Below are 7,574 nucleotides of genomic sequence, written 5' to 3'. Positions count from 1 at the left end.
ATTGAAGAGGTAGCCAACTCGCCACTAACATTCCCATGCTCATTTATTCATGTTGCCATTCTACAAATCATTGTCCATTTGTTAGGAGCCAAATTAGCTGTTGCTCTAAATTTGCAGGTGGCCAACTTGCTTACTGATCAGTGATCACAAGCAGGTGATGGCGGTTGCTGCGCGATGAGGGTCAATACTCCATGATCCAGGTCGACATTGGTAGAGAGCAACCTCAAAAATGTACTGTACATATATGTGGCATTAGAAAATTTTCTATGGGGTATGTTCTGCCCCATCTCTGTACTTTGCTTATGGGTAATGAAATACTTACTGTTTCAAAAATAAACCTTATTTCCGATGTTCCATATTTTATTTATTTAAACCTTGACAAGACAACCACACTTGGTGCGATTCCAAGCTAAACTATGGCCCACATTCCCACGTTGTTTGCTGAGCTTGCTAGAACAGCTGGGGGTAGAGACCCTTGGACCTTAAACTCATGCAAAGAACTAACCAAGAACTGCCATGGTAATATTTTCTATTCCAAGAAGCATGTTGGATGGAGGAGAATTCAAGAGCTCCTCTTTGCTGCAGCAGATGATGTGGAGTGGTGGTACAGACAACAAGAATATGATGAGTAGTTTGATGCCTTGTGCCGTGGCGGAGAAAAAGGCATCCAACAAGATGCCTCCCTTATCTTCTCCTTCCATGCTCCTCCCCCAACACCTCCTTCAAATCTCTTCTGGTCTACCTCCTGAGGTGAACGGCATTGCGACTTCGACTTCTCATGCAAGCAGCAGTATCTGAATGATGGGCGGGAGAGCAACTTGCCGGAGTCATGAAGCCAGCTGCTTCTGCATATACTTCTCTCTATCCCCACCCTTGCATTCTGTAATTTTTCTTTGGCTTTGTGATGGTAGAATACTATATATGTGGGATCGAGTTTTTGAATTCATGCAAATTCCCAATAAATTTGCAGTGGGGGATTAGTTGGAGATCATGAGAGATACAATGCAACCACAGCTCTACTGTCAAAAGGATTAGAGGAGGAACCTATGCCTCATCAGGGTTCTCCAGCAGCTTACAATTTCTATGGCCATGGTGGTGGTGGTGAGGAGATCCAGACATCAGGGACCAACAAATCTCAGGTGAGCCAGATGCTCTCGGCGTCCTCTCCTAGGTCATGCATCACCAGTACAAGCCTCAGCAACAACATGCTATAGATTTCTCAAACAGCACAGTGCAGGCACTCAAGGTGAAGAATCGTCACTCCGATAACTCTTCTGAGGTAATTTAAGCAAAATTTACAAGAAAATTGCATCTTGAATAAGGGAGCATATCAGGTGCAAACCAATCTCTCAGTGTAAACTATGCAAACTTCAATCTGGGTCATCGGATCAACATCTAAGGGGTTGGTTTGCACGAAGAGATTGGTTTGCACCTGAGTTCCTTTAATTTTTCTCTTTGATAAAAAGTCACATTCATGTGCCCCTTTCGAAAATTCACTTTAAGTTTCTGAAACTCATGTTCCAAAGTCTCCATGATTTTTGGATCTTGCTTCATGATAGTTTGGCAAAAGGTACATGGCATGCATGCTTCATGTTATTTTTTGTATAATGTTTCATGGGCAACTGACTTCACGATAGTTAATTGCTGAGATTATTCATTTGGTCCTTATTTTTCTTTTTCTTTTTTGTTTCAAGGTAACAGCACTGCAAGTGGTTCAGCTCCAAAGAAGGCTAGAGTTCAAACCTCTTCCTCAGCACAATCTACTCTAAAGGTTTCTTCATCTCCCTGCTGGAGTGTATTTGATTTGCCCAAGCATTTGTTCATGCAATCTGATCGAGGCTCTCTCACTGATCCCCTCTCCTCGAGACTTGTACATATATGTACATATAACCATATGAACCTTATGTTGCATGCAGAAGTATGAAATATTATAATACATATAAAAATTAACAATGACTTGCCAATCAACAAGGACACATTATCCATATTGAGTTTTTCACCTTGTTTTTTTTTGGTACACACACAAGTAACAACACAAGGAGTAATTAATCGATCCTTTATTTGTTTGTATCAGGTAAGAAAGGAGAGGCTTGGGGATAGAATAACAGCACTTCACCAGATAGTATCCCCATTTGGAAAGGTACATCAGCTTACAAATTAGCTAGTTATACAATACTAGTAGCTGCTAGTGTAGAGAAGCCAGCAGGGTAATAACACTGCATGCATGTTCAATTCCGAGAGAAAAACAACGCATGTATAATTTGTAATTATCAAATCTGCATAGTAATAACAATAAACTAGTTGTAGTTAGAACGTGTGTGGATCATTGGGCTAAAGTTTAACCCTTGTATATTCCGGATGCTAAATAAATATGGAACATATTAGGAGCAAACCAAATACTCTGTGCAAACATAGAAACTTTCAATCAAAGTCACATGATGCTCGGAGCAGGAAGGAGGGGGCCTGCCACCAGCATCTCTAATGAATTTTTGCAATAACCTCTTCGGAACCGCCTGGTCCTCTTAAGAACTAACGAGCTTGTCCTAAACGTTTCAAACGTCAAATATTTATAAGAACAAAGGTAGTATTATCAAATTGGTCCTCCACTCCTCTTAAGAACTAACTAGCTTGTCCTAAATTTCACATAACTGGTCCTCTTAAGAACTAACTTAAGAACGGGGGTAGTATTATCAAAGATCTTGATGAGTCGGTAAGTAGGTACTATTAGTATTTTATTTTCCCTTCCTCTCCGAAACGTATTCTAGAATTAACCAAACACGACCCAAATTCCCCAACCTCTCTCCGCCACCCCCGAATTCGTCCCAAAACCCTCTAGCGCCCTGAAGGAACTGCAGATTCTTGTGTGACCACCGGTAGCAGTGCGTATGCTCTCTTTTACAAAGGAAGGCTCTGGTGGATAGACCTCGATCTTGCTGGGCCTTCTGGTTTGCGACCCTTTCGCTGACACTCCAGAGCTTCGCTGGGTGCCGCTCCCGAGCTGCTACCGGCTGCCCCTGCAAGTTGGGGAGGGCCATCGCGAGGGTCTCAGCAACGATCGCTGTGTGAGTCTTAGCTGTGGGAAGCTGCGGTTGCTGGTGATTAACAGGCGCACTCACCAGCCGAGGATCAAGTTATGGACATTGGCTGATTACGAGGCTGGCAAATGGAGTCTGGATTTCGACATCCCCATTGAGGACATCTGGGCTCATCAGAGTTATCAGGACATCGGCCTTCCCAATGAGAGGCCTATGCTTGAATTTGTCCACCCTGGTAACGCACACGTGGTCTACTTTTCCCTGGAACAGCAGCTCTTTGCTGATGTGGACCTGCAGACCAACAAAGTTACGGAGAGTGCATCCATCGGGAGAGATTCTGGTGACCGCCTTCTTGCTTGGGAGCTCCCACAGTCCCTAGAAGTGCCTTTGCCAGGTTCGTATTCATATGACATGCATTTAGCCCTTATACTATCAATTGTCTCATAGGCTCCAACTTAAGTACGTGGCATACTGTCAAATTGCCCCCTTTCCCCCTATTTCTCCCAGAATATTATAAAGCTATGATCAACTAGCTTATTGTAGCGAGAATGATTATCTTTTTTTAGTTTTTTTACAAAGAATTGGAATTAGTGGCGAGACTATAGTATAAATTTTGGGTTGTCTCTGGCATCCTGTATTTTGAACTAATTAATCTCAAACCCATCACTGTTTTGGGTTGTCATATCAGAAAACTTCATCAAAGTTAGATAAGTTTGACTTAGGAAAAAAAACTAAACCAATCTAAATTTTGGGTTTGTCATATCAGAAAACTTCATCAAAGTATATTGCTTTTGCAACAATATAGGATATCAACCACAAGGTCTACTTCATTTTAAATTGTCTCTGGCTACCTGTTTGACCATTGATACAAAATGTTGGTTTTAAAAGTTAAATTTGATGTTCATTGTCCCTATATGAACAAATTTATAAATCCAACATATAAAATGAAAATATGTTACACGGCTGAGTACCGTATAATTGCTACTAGGTGAGGTAATAGATCAAGTACTGGTTTTCAAAACCTTGCCAATTAACGTATATGCTGCAACAAGATGCATGAGATGTTGAGAATGATTTTTCACATTAGCCCATTAATGTTTATTCTAATAGGTCATGTTAGTATTGATCTCTGACCTGCCCAACAGTTGGTCAATCCCCAAATCTCGCGCCCTGATCGGGGGCGCTCAATCAACTCGTGATTGACGGGCCCCCGTCGCGCAGCGCCAAATAAAAGCAAGGGTGGGTGTGGAGGCACGCATGCCAAGGTTCGCCGTGTCCTCTAAACCCACCAACATTTCGCGATCCGATCTGCGAGGGCGCTGAAGCGACGGAAGCGCCGTCAACCTCGCCGTCCCGCCGCCTCTGCATCACTACTCCGGCGTCCCTTGTCCACGACTCCGGCCGACCACCTCGACCCCGCCCCTGCGCTGCGACGTCGACGTCCCTGCGCCGTCAACCACCACTACACCGAGCTCTTCAACGCCGACCATAGCATCCCGATGGCCAACAACGCCGAAGCCTCTGGTCTGCGCATCTTCCCCCTCTCTATCTAGTTCTCGTACACTAGGACCAAAGCCTCTCACTTTCTACTCGATTCATGCAAGTTAATAGAGTAGCACCCACTGATCTATGCCTAGACGATCCGTTAGTGTTAACATTGGTATCAGTCGCCTAGATCTAGTGCGTAGATCTAGTTTAGGGTTAGAATCATAGAAGGAGATAGAAACAAATTCGATTCGAATCGAATCAAAGCAAGAAATGCAAGAAACCAAGCCCTAGCAAGCAGTAAGGAGCCGTGGGTCCTACTTGGAACTCGCCGGCCGTCACCGCTGTCGGCTTCTCGCTGCGCGGGTAAGAACCCGAGGCGCCGGCTCACCGGCGCGCCACCGCCTCCGCGCGAGCAGAGCAAGCCCGAGCAGCCGCCGCCTCTCTGTGCGCGCGCTCGGGGCTTAGGGCGCCGACCCGGAGCCACTCAACGGCGGCGCACCAACCCTCCGGTGGATGCGCTCGCCGGCGAGGGGGCCTGCGGCGGCACCGCCACCTCCTCCGGCCGCCGCCGGTCTTGTCGCCGCACCGTGCGCCGAGAATGAAGGGGAGCAAAGAGCAAATGAGTTAGGGTTTGTGAGGCCGGCCGCCGACTCGCGGTTTTGATCTCCCGAGTTAGCCGGAAATCCGACGGTTGTCGGCATCCGACCGCCTCACGGGCCGATTTTGGCCCAGGCGGGTGAGAAGTTTTTCGGCCCAGGCCCAGGTTGTGGCCTGAGGCGCAAGGTGCGCAGTCCGCACGAGCAGGCCGGCGGTTTTGGGCCGCCGAGCCGAGAAGATTTGGCCCGCGAATTTATTTAGTTTTCTTTTTTTAGAAGCATGTTTTTTGTTATTTTAAAGTCTAGTTTTCTATCTAATTAATTATGCACCATTGTGATTAATTATTTAGAGAGTAGATAAGTACAGTTAGATGCTTGTGAATAAAAAAAAGTTTTTTCATATTTCCGCTGCTATGTTTAAGTTCATCCTCTAATTATTTTAGAACCGATGGGACATTTTAATTAGAGAAGTAAGTGTTTTCATGATTAAGTTAATTATGATATTTTTATTTTCTGACCAAAGTTGATTATGGCAATATTGTAATTCAGTTGAGTTTTTTCATGCATTTATTCTATTTCTGCCCAACGGTGACTTAGAATTAATGTAGCAAGTTAATTGTATGTCTTAATTTTGGCCAACGTTAAATTAAGATATGCAATTATTATTATAGTGAAGTTCTCACTTTTCTGATTTTGTTTCAGGCTCCAACCCCATGAACCTCATCTCAAACATTGAGCCTCTAAATGGAGGAAACTTCAGCAAGTGGGCAAAGCAAGTTGAGATGGCACTTGCACTTGCAGACATTGACTTAGCTGTTACCACACCATGTCCCACAGCTCCTGTGGCACCAGTGAGGGGTGATAGTGAGACTGCTGGTGAATGGCAGGAAAGAGAAAGGGCACATGCTGTTGTGCAAATGAAGTATGATCTAGAGAAAGCTAAGTGGACCTCATCAAACCGCAAGTGTTTGATGGTGATCAAGAGCTCCATCGTGGACACCATAAGGGGAGCAATTCCAGATGCTCCCACTGCAGTTGAGTACCTGAAGAAAGTGGAGAGTCAATTTGTATGCTCAGACTCTGATTCAGAGGTTGGTTGTTAGCAAGTACATTGGTGGGGGCATAAGAGAGCATATTCTGAAAATGAGTAACATGGTATCTAAGCTTCCTGTGGAAATGAAGCTTCCAGCTCCTTTCATTGTCCACTTGGTTCTAGCTTCCTTGCCAAGAGAGTTTGAGACTTTTGTTGTTAACTACAACATCAGTCTAGAGCAGTTGGACTTGGAGAAGCTCATTGCTATTTGTGTGCAAGAAGAGGAGAGGCTTAAGGCTTCACATGGTGATTCTCTCAGCTTTGTGAAGCACAACAACAAGAAAAAGGACTTTCATGATAAGGTCGCTAAACCACAGGGGAAACCTCGGTGGGAGAAAGGCTCCTCTCCGCATGCACCCAGCAAGGCTCCAAAGAAAGATCAGCCACCAGCAGAAAAGGATGAGTGCTATTGGTGCCGCTCAAAGGAACATCAGAAGAAAGACTGCCCAGGATTCCTGAAACAATGCCTCAAGAAAGGTGAGTAAGATTTAGTTACATTCATAGATGAAACTCTGTATTTTAGTTATGAAAAATCTACTTGGTGGATTGACTCAGGTGCAACTGTTCATGTTGCCAATTCTTTACAGGGTATAAGTACGAGGAGGACGCTACAAAGAGGAGAAAGATGGCTTAAGGTGGCCAATGGAGTCAGAGCCGATGCTGAAGCAATTGGAGTTCTCACATTAGATTTAACAATGGCTCTAAACTCATTTTGAATAATGTTCTTTATGTACCCTCTTTGTCTAGAAACTTAATTTCAATCTCATGTTTGGCGGATGATGGTTATGATTGCCATTTTGGCAAAGAACTATGTGAGATTTAGTTTAATAATAAGTGTGATGGTCTCGCCTTCCGACGAGACAAACTTTATATGTTGTCCATGCATGAGAATGTGAATATTGTATGCAATGATAGAGATATTATATGCAATAGTGAGCCTTCCTCGTCTATGAATGGAAAGAATAAGCGCAAACGATGCGATAGCAAGACGTCAGTGAAATTATGGCACTGTCATTTAGGCCATATTTTGAGGGGGAGAATTGAGTGTTTGATTAAAGAAAATATCCTCCATCCATTAGATTTTTCAGATGTAGAATATTGCGTCGATTGCATTAAGGGAAAATATGTTAAGCAAATAAAGAAAGGAGCCAAACGCAGTGCAAGGGTTTTGGAGATAGTACACACAGACATTTGTGGTCCATTTCCCATAAATTCTGTGGATGGTTATGATTCATTCATAACATTTACAGATGATTATTCACGTTATTGCTATATTTATCCAATCAAAGAAAGATCAGAGGCATTGGATAAATTCAAAATATTCAAGGCTGAAGTAGAAAATCAGCACAGCTTAAAGATAAA

General features: G+C 43.8%; 1 long non-coding RNA gene across 1 annotated transcript; it reads left to right on the top strand.

Moving 5' to 3' along the window:
* The first annotated feature begins 1,689 nt into the window (after positions 1-1,689).
* LOC120700104 lies at positions 1,690-6,974 on the top strand. Its single transcript, XR_005685787.1, has 4 exons — positions 1,690-1,771; positions 2,075-2,140; positions 5,822-6,689; positions 6,800-6,974. It is a non-coding gene; the product is annotated as an uncharacterized LOC120700104 (long non-coding RNA).
* Positions 6,975-7,574: the final 600 nt, after the last annotated feature.

The sequence above is a fragment of the Panicum virgatum genome, chromosome 3K (assembly GCF_016808335.1).
Source record: "Panicum virgatum strain AP13 chromosome 3K, P.virgatum_v5, whole genome shotgun sequence".
NCBI lineage: Eukaryota > Viridiplantae > Streptophyta > Magnoliopsida > Poales > Poaceae > Panicum > Panicum virgatum.
This window is presented reverse-complemented; position numbering and strand designations above follow the sequence as displayed.